The 14,172-nt window shown below is 40.5% G+C and overlaps 1 protein-coding gene across 1 annotated transcript in view; it reads left to right on the top strand.

The window, feature by feature from the left end:
* Nucleotides 1-14,172, top strand: part of mrps5 (mitochondrial ribosomal protein S5) — a 135,836-nt gene that overhangs the window by 86,693 nt on the left and 34,971 nt on the right. The window lies entirely within an intron of this gene.

Here is a 14,172-nt window from a genome sequence, read left to right as displayed (position 1 = left end):
TAGGACTGCAGTATTATTTAATGCCTGTACAAGTCTACTGTTGTGTGCAATGCCTGATCATTTTGAACCCTGTGTGTAATTTGTGAAGTGGATCTTTAAATATTCCATTTCCATGTTGGTGAAATACTCTGAGGTCCCAAAACCTGCCTCAAAGGTTAAAGAAGGTACAAGGCCTACTAAGTCACCGAAAACCTCAACAGCGTCTTAATTAGCCACATTTCCATGACCTTCATTAATTCAGGGCAATTGTGAGCACCTTGACGAAACCGAATAATCTTTATTCATAAAGACAAAGGAGTAAACAAAATAAGGAATAATAGAAATTAAACACCCGAGCTAATTAACTTAATGAATCTCAATTAATGGGAAAATCTTCCAAGTCAATAGCAGTGCAGATTCCTAATTAAGCAATCACACAAAGAAACAAGGATACTAAGGCAGCTGAGATTCAGAAATTGATTTTTAATAACAATTGAAATCTCACAAAGGGGGGCGGCACGGTGGCGCAGTGGGTAGCGCTGCTGCCTCGCAGTCGGGAGATCTGGGGACCCGGGTTCACTTCCCGGGTTCTCCCCGTGTCTGCGTGGGTTTCCTCCGGGCGCTCCGGTTTCCTCCCACAGTCCAAAGACATGCAGGTTAGGTGGATTGGCGATTCTGAATTGGCCCTAGTGTGTGCTTGGTGTGTGGGTGTGTTTGTGTGTGTCCTGCGGTGGGTTGGCACCCTGCCCGGGATTGGTTCCCTGCCTTGTGCCCTGTGTTGGCTGGGATTGGCTCCAGCAGACCCCCGTGACCCTGTGTTCGGATTCGGCGGGTTGGACAATGGATGGATGGATCTCACAAAGGGAGGGGAACCCCAAAATCCATCAACAGCAAAGTCCTAGAGAAGTAATAAGACCTGAACAGAACATAGAAAGCAGTTTTTTTTAAATACAGATTTGCATATGGCAAAATAAATTCAGAGCATTTGAATAAAGAGTTTGTTATTAACAGTAACAGAATAGTCACTTTAAATTTTAAAAGTGTTTGAAATATTTTGACAAGTGAAAACAAGGATGCCCATAAACACAGATTTCAGGGCAGCATTGCCATTGTATGATAAAAAATAATACACAGAACAAAATAGAATGAATCTGAAATACATCTAAGCATATAAAATACATTAATATTATCCATCTATCTATTTTTAAAACCTTCTTATTTAGACCAGGGCCACTGGGAAGCAAGAGCCTACCCTGACAAGCAGGGCACCAGGGTGTGATGAACACACACACACACACACACTTTGGGGGCCAATTTAGCATCTCCAGTCTGCCTAACCTGCATGTCTTTGAACTGTAGGAGAGAATGGACACAGGGAGGACATGCAAACTCCATGCAAGGATCTCCTGAGGACTTGAACCCCAGTCTCCTTGTTGTGAGACAGCATCCCTCCATTACTGACTTTATAATTGAGATTAAGCCACTTCCTGACCAAAGAGGAGAATACACAAATTCCAGTTAGTAGCAAAAAATACATCTCTATGGGGGTCTGTTCTGAAGGTCCTGACAAACTGGTTACCCACTCCTTCCAGGGCCTTCTACATCATTACATGACATATAGTCTAATAAGAAGCCAACCAATTCCTTTTATTGTTGAATCCCAAAGCTCCCAATATCTGTGGTTCCACTTTCCATGGGCAGGAGGAGGATTAATGAGCGAATTAATCTTCAATGGTCAGGTAAGCACTGGATAGTTCAAGGCACTGCCATAACTCTTCTGGCCATGTTTGTAGGTGCCCAAGTGTACAAATATATGTACTTACTGCCATCTAGTGGACACTCTGACACATTCTCTGATATCCAGTATTCATACTCCTCTAACAGTGGCTATCAAACTCAGTTTTGGGGAATAGAGGGATATTTCACAACAAATTTCATTAAAATTAGACAAATTAATAAATGTACTGTGAAAAATTAAAATAAATAAAGGATAACAAAATGATAGATCTTCTTGAAACATCGACTTTGTGCCCAGCTTCAGTTTTTTCAACTGATGACCTGGCATTCTCCTCAAGAATACTTGTCATTTCTTAGAATGTGTGATGTCAAGTGGGCCCACTGCCTTGCTTGCTAAGGTTTTGTTGGTGGTGGGTTGTGTTACCACATCGCCAAACAGAGGAGCTCATGATTTGCCCAAATAGTTTAATTTTGAAGTCATCAGAAATGAAGCTTTGGGGCACATTTACAGTTGAGGTCAAAAGTTGCCATCCACCTCAGCTAAAGACTTTCAGACTCTGTTTCCCACCTCCATGTCATGTTGCTATGCATTCCCTGTGTTAAGTCAATTATTGTATCTACTTTATTCCCATAAGTGACAATATCACAATAATAATTTATTTCAGCCTTTATTCACTATATCATATTTTCAGTTGTTATTTTTTATTGTGTAACTTGAATCAAGTGCTTAGGGTTGCTTTCCACAAGCTTCTCACAATACGTGGCAGGCATTTCTGCCCTTTCTTCCTGACAGAACTGGAGGAAGTCAGGTAGCATTTTGGGCCTTTTTGCTGTAATGTGCTTTTTCAGTTCAGCCCCCAAATGTTTTATGGGATTCAGGTCAGGGCTTTGTGGTGGCATCTCCAGTACGTTCACCTTGTTCTCTTTAAGCCATTTTGTCACAACTTTAGGGGTTTGCTTAGCGTCATTGTCCTGCTGGAAGACAACTTTGCAACCGAGTTTTTACCTTTCTGTCTCATGTCTTGATGTGTTGCTTTATAGCTTCTAGATAATCTGACTTCCTCATGATACCATTATCTGAAGTGCTCAGTCCGTTTATGCCCACAATACGATGCTGCCAACCTCCTGCTTCACATTTGGCATGTTGTTTGGCCTAAAAACCTCAGACTTCTTTCTTCAAACGTGTTGATTGTCATTATGGGAAATCATTTCAACTTTTGTTTCGTTTAACCACAGAACACTCCTCCAAGTGGCCAGGTCATTGTCCTAGTGATTACCTGCAAACATTAGTCTGGCTTTTATATGTCATTCTTGAAGTAGGCGCTTCTTCCCTTCCATGGCATTCAGGCCATGGTGATGAATGGTGGATGTAGATACATTGGTACCTGATTCCTCCGACTCCTTCTCCAGTTCCTGTTGTTGCTATCTTGGGGTGCAGTTGAACGTGTCATAACATAGTTTATTCATCCTAGCGAGTTAATTTGTGCCTTCTTCTTGAATGGTGCAGTGTCTGTGTAGTCCCTTGATATTTGCATATATGTATGTATATACCATCGTTTGTACAGAAGCTCGTGGTGCCTTCAGCTGTTTGGAAATTCCTCCTCTAAGGATGAACCAGTCTTGTGGAGGCCAACAGTTCTTTTGGATGAATTTATTGGATTTTCCAATGTTACCAAAGGCAATAAGACACAGGCTGTCAAGGTGGGTGCTTAAATATGATGACAAGTGCACTTCCAGGTAATCCCGTTAAGATATGGACCCCCTGAAAATCTGATATAGTAAATAAAAGCTGGAATAAATCTCTCATACATATCATTTTGACTTGACCACTTATGGAAATAATCTCAACCGCACAAAGTCTGCCACTTAATGGACAGCCAATTGCATGGCCAATCGACAACAACCATGATGAAATGAAATAGATACCATAATTCACTTAACACAGGAAAAGTATGACAACATGACATGTAGAAATGGGGTACATCGAGTTTGAAAGTATTTAGTCAATGTAGACAGAATCAGTTGACCTCAACTGTTGATACAGTACAGTTGCTTCCATATTGTAGGAACTGTTCTGTGTAATGTTGTGTAAAACCGAGAAAAGAAATAACCAGGAGATAAAAATACAGACCATAATCAAGAGAATAGCCAGGAGTACACGAAGGTCAAAGCCAGTAGGACAACAAAACCATTTGTGAAGTTTAAGGGACTATAGAAGGAGTCGTAGTCAATGAAGTCAACAATGAAACTAAACTGGCCAGATTCTTTTACTAATGCTAAGGAGATTCTTCTGCTTTAAGACTTTGATCCAACAAATGGATTCCTGCAAATGTCAGGTACTGCCATTTTATACAGGAGCAATCACAGATATCACTCCCATGTTGCTACTGATCATGTGATATCAACAGGAACGAGCCACTTAACAACTGCTTAACCAAAATTACAGCATTCATTATGGTGATGTGGGACAGCAAAAACATAATCAAGTCAGGTTGGGGAGCCTGCACTGGTACAGTGTGTTACCGCACCCGCCACATGACGAAACAGCTCGGGATCCTGGTTGGCAACCCCCCAGGCAGACACACCGTTTAGTCCCACCCTGTGGAAATTACCTTCTATCAGCCGCAGCCAGGTGTTATGTGGGCAACCACTTGTGTCCCCAACAATGAGGTTACTGCGAGTAGGATCATCCTTGGGGAATCCATGGCTGTAGTGCTGTAACTGATGCTCCCTCACAATGCAGGTCATGTGCCTCATTTGGGACTCCATGAGCAACACAAAGTCAAACCAGCGGGACCCAAGGATTCTCTGAAGAGACACAGAGTACCGAAGGAGTCCAGTCTTCATCTCAGGTCACCAGAGAGCGTTCTTGTCTCACAAACAGGGAGCACCAGGACCCTAAAGACTTGGACCTTCGTCCTTTTGCTGAGATATCGGGAGCGCCACACACCCCTTTCCGGGGACCTCATGACCCCCCCCCATGTTCTCCCAATATGTCTACTAACTTCATTGGAAGAGTCACCAGAGTCACTGCTGAGGTAAGTAAACCCCTCAACAAGGTCGACACTCTCTCCGCAGACAGACACACTGCTGATGGCCGTGCCCACGAGGTCATTGAAGGCCTGGCTCTTTGGTTTTTATCAGGACACTCGCAAGCCCAGACACTCGGACCCCTCATTCATACTCCTCGAGAGCCCCGATCAGAGCCTCCTTTGACTTAGTGAAAATCACAGTATTGTCAGCAAAGTCAAGATCAGTGAATTTCTCTTTGCCAACAGATGCCCCCCAGCTGCTGGACCCCACTCCCCTGCCCAACAAACCAGCCCATACAGGCATTGAACAGAGTAGAAGTAGAACCCCAGAATCAACTGGGAAAAGCACAGAGGTTCTGCCTCTACTCTGCACAGCACTCACAGTACCAGAGTACAGGCCGGCCATGATATCCAGCAACCTTGAAGGGGATCCTGCGATCCCTCAGGATGTCCCACAGGACAGCTCGATCATCTGAGTCAAACACTTCACAAAAATCGACAAAGGCTGCAAAGAAACTCTGCCGATATTCGCGTTTGCGTTCTATGAGAACCCTCGAAACATGTTAAAAAAAAATAAATTGAAGGGGGAACAGAACACTATATGATTCAGAACCCTACGACAAATTAATAAATCCAAAAGTAACAATACACAGAATCATTGTGTGAACTAAGGGTCACAGTGTGGGTCTAAGGGACAATTGAACCATCAGCCCCTTAGAACCGGTGAACACTGAGAAACACACTCGGCGTCAGGAGCATTTCTATGTTTTCATTTTTGAAGGCCTTCAGTTTTAATGCAATTATATTTTTTGTTTTCCTTTTATTGGTGTCCACGTCTTCCACTTGGTTTATGCAGTAGTTTGCCTGAGGGTTTCCATTTAGACTTTCACCTCTGTGATATTCTGCTCAAGCAGTTAATTCTTTATTCATTTGCTGCCATTGTATTGATTTCACTTGATTCAAGGGTTCACTGATTTTATTGTTTTTTTTTATTCCCCTTCATCTGGCCCTGGAGTGTAAAACATTTTATTAAACCACATTCTGCACGCTTTAAATTTTCTAATTAAGCACCAGAAATGAAAATGGAGTCCGTCAATACACCAAGGCAACACATAGGACAGGGTGCCAGTCCACAGCAGGACACACACCTTCTTCATACAGGGATTATTTTGGAGTCCTCCAATAACCCAAACTTTACGTCTGATTGAGGAAGAAAAATTAGTGTATGGTGGGTAATGCTGCTGTCTCATGGATCCAGCATCTGAGATTTGAATTCTCTCACAAGTTTGCACATTCAGCCAGTGCCTCCATGTCTTTTCTTCCAGGTTGTCCAGTTAAACACATACTTTCAATCAAACTTCCCAAAGATATGCAGGTTAGATTAATTAATGATTCCAAATTGTCTCTTGTGTGAACGTAATTATGGTTTTGCACTTGAATGGGTTCCAGGTTTCCAGGTCTTTTCAAGTGAAGTCAATTTTACTGTCAGGTGTATTCAGTACAATTAAATTCTTTCTCGCAAATCTCCACAGAACAATTGCCAAAAATCCAATACAAAAAATTAGTAAATAAGTTTCAAGAATACATAACATGCAACATTTATATATGGAGGTGATGCAATCTGCAAGGGGTTTTTCCCTTCTGTCTTAGAGTTGACATGGACCACTGCTTGAATGGGTTACCAAAGAACCATTGCCTTTCTAAAGGCGGCAAGTGTTGTGTATGTCCTGGACAGAAGGCAGATGAGTGCCACCTTCACTTGACCATTAGAACAATCTGGATGCCAACAGGCCATTCAGCCCAACAAATCTATCCAGTCTTATCCACTTATTTCTTCTAAAAAAACATCAAGTCGAGTTTTGAAAGTCCCTAAAGTCCTACTGGCTACCACACTACTTGGTCGCTTATTCCAGGTGTCTGTGGTTCTCCATGTGAAGAACAAACTTCCTAATGTTTGTACGAAATTTATCCTTAAGAAGTTACCAGCTGTGTCCCTGTGTTCTTGATGAACTTGTTTTAAAGTTTCAGTCTCTATCTTCTGGACTAATTCCCTTCATAATTTTAAACACTTCAATCATGTCACCTCTTAATCTTCTTTTGCTTAAACTGTAAAGGCTCAGCTCTTTTAATTTTTCCTCATAACTCATCCCCTGTAGCCCTGAATCAGCCTAGTTGCTCTTCTCTGGACTTTTTCTTGTGCTGCTATGTCTTTTTTGTAGCTTTGAGACCAAAACTGCACACAGGACTCCAGATGAAGCCTCACCAGTGTGTTATAAAGCTTCGGCATAACCACCTTGAATTTGTATTCTATACATCAAGGCAATATACTGTATAACCTGACATTCTGTTAGCCTTCTTAATGGCTTCTGAACGCTGCCTGTCAGTTGATAGTGTTGAGTCCACTATGACTCCCGAGTCCTTCTCATAAGGTGTATTTACAATTTTCAGGCCTTCCATTGTGTATTCAAAGCTCACATTTTTACTTCCTATGTACATTTACTGACATGAAATGTAATGTTCCATAGATCTGCCCAAGCCTGTATGCTGTCCACGTCCTTCAGTGATGATTCAATGGATTCCAGATTATCTCCTAAGCCACCTATCTTTGTATCATCTGCAAAATTAACCAGCTTGTTACTTCTATTCCTATTCAAATCATTTACGTATATTACTGATATGCAGTGGCCCTAGCACTGACCCCTGCTGGACACCATTTTTAATGTTAGCCAATTCTGATAAGGTTCCTCGCACCATCACCTTCTGCTTCCGGTGTCTAACCCAATTTTGCACCAATCTACAAACAACACCCTGAACTCCCACTTCTTGATGCCCAACCTCTCATGTGGCACCATATACTAGTGTCTGCAATGCTTTACTCTATTGAGCCCTTCAGGCACTGTACCAGGATGTTATGCTACCAGTCAGAATGGACTCCATTGTATACCTGTAGAAATTTGTGACACTAGATAGAGAAATGCGACTTGCCTTTTTATGTGTGAGGAAATAGAAATGTTGGTAAGATTCTTAGTATTATTGTTCCTTCCACAGTGAAGGACAAAAAGAGGAGCAGGCCACAGACCTACAACAAACACAGAAGAAACCAGGCCAGTCCTCTCTGTACAAGTCTTGGCTTACTGCATAGGTCTCACCCCCAGTCACCTAACCTCAACTCAGCAAACAGGCTTTTGGCCACACTGACCTAGAAATGGGACTAAAGCTTCTAAAGTGAGAAAAGAGGCCAAACCATATAATAAGTTATTAGCCCATGGATGAACAAAAGCAATGTATCTCAATGTGTAAAGGATTTAAGGGAAAAGGAATAACAGAAAGATAAGACAGGTCAAAAAAGAGCAATACTTTGCCCAAGTCAAAAGAATCACAAACCCAAAGACAAAGCAACAGTCAAATCCAGTAAACTCAAAAATGAAGCATAAAATCATGAAAACGTGAATCTAAATAAATGTCATGCCAAAGCTGCTAATTCATCAGTAGATTGGGGTAAATACTGCTGGGGTACCCTGTATCCCACCTGTATAATTAGGTGGACCCACCTCCTTAGGCTCCACTACTATGAAATAATTGTGCCGGTATGGAAAATGCAAATAAAAGCAGAAAGCTTTGATTTCAAAATTCACTTTGGATTGTAATCCATCACAGACAGCATAGACTAAGATATTTAATGTTTAGTGTGGTCAACTTCATTTTTTTTGTAAAAATACCTCCATTCTTGCCATCGAGGGCCTACAACACATTATTAAAAAGTTTGGATGAACCAGTTATGATTTAAGGAAAAGAATATAATGATGAGTAGAAACAGATGATGTGTAACTGGTGATTACAGTCATGCTTTGGTGCAAAAACTGCATACAGGAAAGGCCGATTTCTTTAAGATCAAAAATCGCCAGACGATCGCCAGATTTTCCCACAAATACGTGAGAGAATCCTTCAGACGTTTAAAACTAATGTTCCTCAAAGACACATCGAAAGGGATTTGAGAATTTCAGCTGCATCCGTACATAATATAATTAAAAGATTTAAGATATCTGGAGAAATTTTCTTCGTGTAAAAGGCAAAAACACAAACCTATACTGACTGCCCATGATCTCTGATCCGTCAGGTGGCACCGCATCAAGAACTATCATTCCTCAATAAGTGATAGAACCTCGTGGGCTCAGGAGTACTTTGGCCCACCTTTATCGAGTAGCACAATATGCAGTTAAATCCACAAATACTGGTTAGAACTATACTGTGCAAACACAAGTCGAATGTTAACAGTGTCCAGTAGCGCCATCGATCTCTCTCCGGTCAAAGGCATCTAATATGGACCATCACATAGTGGAAACGTGTATTTCAGGTCTTTTGAAACACCTAACTAGCGGTCAAGGCCCACTTTCACGTACATTGAGGACTATTTTATGCGTCAACAGCTTGCACCTTCACATCATTATACCAGCGGGTGAATAACAGTTCTGCCAAAGTGCATTTCGAGCTTGTCATAATATAACTTAGTTCTGGTTTTTCAGTTTGATTTTTAAATCCCCTTGCATTCGATGAAAGACATTTTTACTTGCCTTTATGTTGAATTTTAGTTATGTGGTAATGTCATACAATACACGATACTAGGACAAATTTCTTATTGGCAGTATTTTGTATCCCAAAATTCGATTCAGTGAAATTACAGCAACGTTTTGTAGAAATTACTGCAGTGGACTGCATTTTGTTCTCTGTCCATCAATGTATTTGTTACTGAATTTGCTTGTCTCTGTACGTGGATGTTGTCTTTTGAAAACTTCTTTAATGATTTCTTTGTAGTATTAGATCTGACTTAACGAGCACTTTGCCATCCAAATTTTTTATATCCAGTCTTTGATAGCAGGCCAGCGTGATCATAGGGTGAAGCTCCATTTGTCGTGACTCTACTGTACTGTCCTTGTAGGTTTGTACTGGCTGGAGTCTGACACTTCTGTCCAATAAGTTCGCTGTATCCCATTATCAGCCCATATGTGACATCAGTCAAATTAACAAAAATTCTGTCTTATGTTGCAACCAGCAGGCTTTCTGTTAGGCATAAGTAGCATTAAAAATTTGAAGACCACTTCTCAGAGAAATACATTTTCTGTTTTTTATTTTAACATTGAGCCTTCACCCTGAGTTGGACAGTTGCAAGGCCAAAGAAGTCAATTTCTTTTAAGGCAGACAGCCAGAACATAATTAGTTTAGAATAGCAGGGGGTCTTTTTTAATAAAGCTGTGAGTAAGGGCAGAAAAAAAGTTAAATGTGCATGGGGAAAAAGGTCAGTTTAAGCAAAACTTTGAACATCGTCTGTTATCTTCTAATGTTGTGTGTACCTGTGGGTCTGGATTTTAAAAAAAAGTCAGAAAATGTGGATCTGCGCAACATTATCATGACTTTAACTGTTTTAAAAGTTGTAGCCTCTGTGACTTTTGTTTATTTACTTCATGAAAGAGACAGATATTGTGTTTTTGTTTTTGAAATTTGTAATGAGAAGAACCAGAAGAAATTCAAAGCAAGATGTCAGTCAATAAGTAGAAAGTCAAGCTGTTATGGTCTAGCCTCATATTTATTTTTTCTCCAGTGTGAACTAACAGGATTTCTAAGAGTTAAACATGATTTGCATCTTTTATTTATTTTTTATCATGTTATCAGTTTTGTAAGATTTTGAATGCACTCAAAATATCCAAAGGGTCTGAAGTCCCTAAAAGACCCATGAAACAGGCCAGGGCCCTCCCTAACCTGCCCAGTAAAGGCCTCACCTAAGGCGGCCTGACCTCCAAACAATTTTGGCCCAGTTTTGGAACACATTGGCCTAAAAGTGGGGTTGGCTTCAAATTCCAAAACCACTCAAACATTTTAAAACACCTGCAGGTTTCCAGTTTATTTAAATTTAATCAGTTTACCTTTAGTAAATTATTTGAAATGGTACAAAGGTAAGCAGTATACTGCTAGAGGGTTTTTATATATTTTGGTTACCAAAAACTGAAAAAGAATGCAATTTTCAGTGATATATATAAAGACCTTTTCAGTGGCGTTATGAGTAGATTGTTAATTTGTAAACAAGATTGAATTTTTATAATGTAACAGTTTTTGTTTATAAATGCAATAATAGACAGTGATCATTTTAAAAATTCTAACAGAACTAGCTGTCCCAGGTCATGATAAATCATCTACTGTTGGTCTAGTGCTGATATCGATGTGTAGAAGCATCATCCAACTGAAATGAGTTCAACATTGTGGAACTGCAGTAAACAATGTCTGTCTGTCTGTCTATCTTATATAGTGCTTTTCTATCTATCTATCTATCTATCTATCTATCTATCTATCTATCTATCTATCTATCTATCTATCTATCTATCTATCTATCTATCTATCTATCTATCTATCTATCTATCTATCTATCTATCTATCTATCTATCTATCTATCTATCTATCTATCTATCTATCGTATATAAAGTGATCCCCCGCTGTATCGCGGTTCAGCTATCGTGCCCCCGCTATATCGTGGAAAAATTCAATAAGTACATCCTATCTGTAGTGTACTTTGCAGCCAATTCATAACAAAGCATACGGTTTTCAGCAGTCACTACGGTAGACAAAGAGTTTCGCATTACAGTACCCAGATGATTTCTTACAAGGCCTGTTATTGGCTGAAAGAGGAGACTCAACCAATCAGAGCGGGATTTTCATTCTCTTGGGCTCTGATTGGCTGCTGCTAACATGGTGTAATCTCGCAAGAACAGCGAGTGTGGGTCCCCAGCGCATCTCAGTTCTCTGCGTATCGTGTGCCTTGCTTGTGCTCCGATTGTTGTGAGCAAACTTTTCGTTTTGTTTTAAGCCCTACGATGGCTCCCAAGCGTCCTGCGTCTTCTAAGAAGGGAAAACAGGCATTACTTGGACATTGCTCACCATTACGGCTTGAATGAATCGACGTTAGGCTACATTATTATCATTATTTTATTATTATTATTATGTTACTCATATCCTTAGCCAGACATCCACATATCATATGTGTTTACAAAGTGTGTTTTAACAAGTTTACATGTGTTTAAAACATGTGGGAGGGGTATTTTAAGGCTTAAACTATAAAAAAATGTTTATTTATATAGTCTTTCTATATCGTGGATTTTCACCTATCGCTGATGGGTGTGGAACGTAACTTCAGCAATAGGCGGGGGATCACTATCTATCCATAGTGGGCGTGTCTGAGTTATGGCGTTGGAGGTCGGACGTTTCGGTCTTTCTGTAAGTCTTTTTTGTTTTTCCTTTTTTCTAACATTAATTTATTATTTTTTCTGTATCAAGGGTTTTATCAAATAAGACGCGGCTTTGGCGTGGAGCCATGGCTGCGTCCAGAGGGTTGTCGCCTGGTCTAATGCCTAAGTTTTATGAGAATCTTTCCCGCCGACATGGGGCTAAAGTACTGGTAGAGACGCAAGTTTCAGGTGAAGAGTGTGTTGTGGCTGTCAGTAAAGTAGTCGGCTGTAAGAACGTCCGTTCAGCCTCAAGAATGAATAAGGCGGTGGTGGTTTTTGTTAACGAGGAATCTCTGGTTGATAAACTTGTGGAAGAAAGGATTATTATTAATGGCGCTTTGGTTCCCATTTTACCTTTGTCAGCTCCTGCAAAAAAAGGTTATAATTTCAAATGTCCCACCTTTCTTAAAGAATGATGTTTTGGTGCAAGAATTGCACCCATATGGCCAGGTTCTATCGGATGTAGTGATGATTCCTTTGGGTTGCAAAATGAAAGAACTGAAACATGTTGTTTCGTTTAGGTGGCAGGTTTTTATGGAATTGAACAACATGAACGAGGACATAAATGTAGCTCTAAGATTCAAGGTTGATGGCTGTGATTCTGTGGTTTTCGTTACTTCGGACTCAATGAAGTGTTTTAACTATGGGAGGGCTGGACACAAGACATCTCAATGTAAGAATGAGACCATTTTATCAGTGGCCCGAAGCGCTGCCCCTGCTTCAGAGAGCAATGGGACAGAGTATGACAGTGGTGAGGAGGTGGACAGTATGGAGGATGAGGAGACTGCAGAGGTAAATGAGCTTGTAGCCAAAGCGCAGGTGGTGAGTGATTTGCTCCGCAGTGCGGCATTAACAGTCGCTCCTGAGACAAGCCGGCTGATTACTGAAGGGAATTCGTCGGCTGAGACCGGCGATCATGTTGAAAACGAGTCAGTTCAAACTGCTTAGTGCGAGTCTGTAGACAGTGAACTCGGGAAAGATAAGCCGGAAACTGAGGAGGCCAACAGTGGTGGGTATAACATGGTGAAGGTTGGTACAGATAACCGAGCCCATCGGTCCCACTGCGAATGAAGCTAAGGCTACTGATGTGGATGCAGAAACACCGGCGGGTGCAGGCGGGCGCCTGACTGAGCGTACCAAGACGAGCTCTGTGGAAGGACAGAAGTGTGAGTGTCGAGATTGATCAGAGGGAGAGTGCAGAAGAGGGGGGTGTGAGGAGGAATTTACAGTTCGTACTCGAAAATGAAAAGGTTTATATCACCATTATGTGCATGTACGTTCTAAATGAAGATCAAATCGCCATTATGTCCACATATGCTAATGAAGAAAAAACATTTCATGGGGTGTACTTACTTTTTCACATGACTATAATGTGTATTAATATATAGATGTGTATTTATGTGTAAAATGGTTATTTTATTTATCAAGTGTTGTTATAGGAGCATACTTATAATATCTTTTTAAGGTTACATGGATATTCAAAGATACGTATTTTAATGTAAGTTATGAATTCTGGCAGGTTCCAACTAAATAAAGGAATTGACCGGATGATAAAAGGGAGTAGTAGTCAAAATAAAGAGAAACAAGCAGACAGTGGAGCTACTGTAAGTGAAGTGGGCCTGAAAGCACTGTCAAAATAATCCTTTTTCCTTTTCTTTGCACATAAAAAATTTAGTTTGACTGAGCCATTGGTTTTATTTTTATTTTTTTCCTGAAGTGGCATTGTTTAGTGACAGAAACAATAAATTTACAGAAGACCAGGGTGGTCCTCAGGCACCAGCTCATCATATTCGTATGCTTCTGCCCCAAATGTTTCAGAAAATAGAAGGACAACAGAATATGCTGCATAGAAGACATTAATCATCATAGACCGGCCAGTGCTGATTCTGTATTCACGTGCGAGCTTTGTAATGGAAACTTTCACATGATCACCCTTCCAAGTCGAAGATCATATGATAAAATAAAACAGATAAGAAATCAGCGTTTTGCAGTCACATTGTATTTGCAGTAATGTGATACACATATAAGGTATTTCCTTTGCTTTTTTTTTTACTTGTAAAATAATTTCAGGGAGGTTTTTTTGCGAATTTGCAGCAATGTAACACCTGGAGGTGGAAGGATCTGAGGGGATTTTGAAAAGTCCCATAGCACTT

The sequence above is a fragment of the Erpetoichthys calabaricus genome, chromosome 15 (assembly GCF_900747795.2).
Source record: "Erpetoichthys calabaricus chromosome 15, fErpCal1.3, whole genome shotgun sequence".
NCBI lineage: Eukaryota > Metazoa > Chordata > Cladistia > Polypteriformes > Polypteridae > Erpetoichthys > Erpetoichthys calabaricus.
Note: the sequence above shows the minus strand (reverse complement) of the source record. Positions and strands in the feature narration are given on the sequence as shown.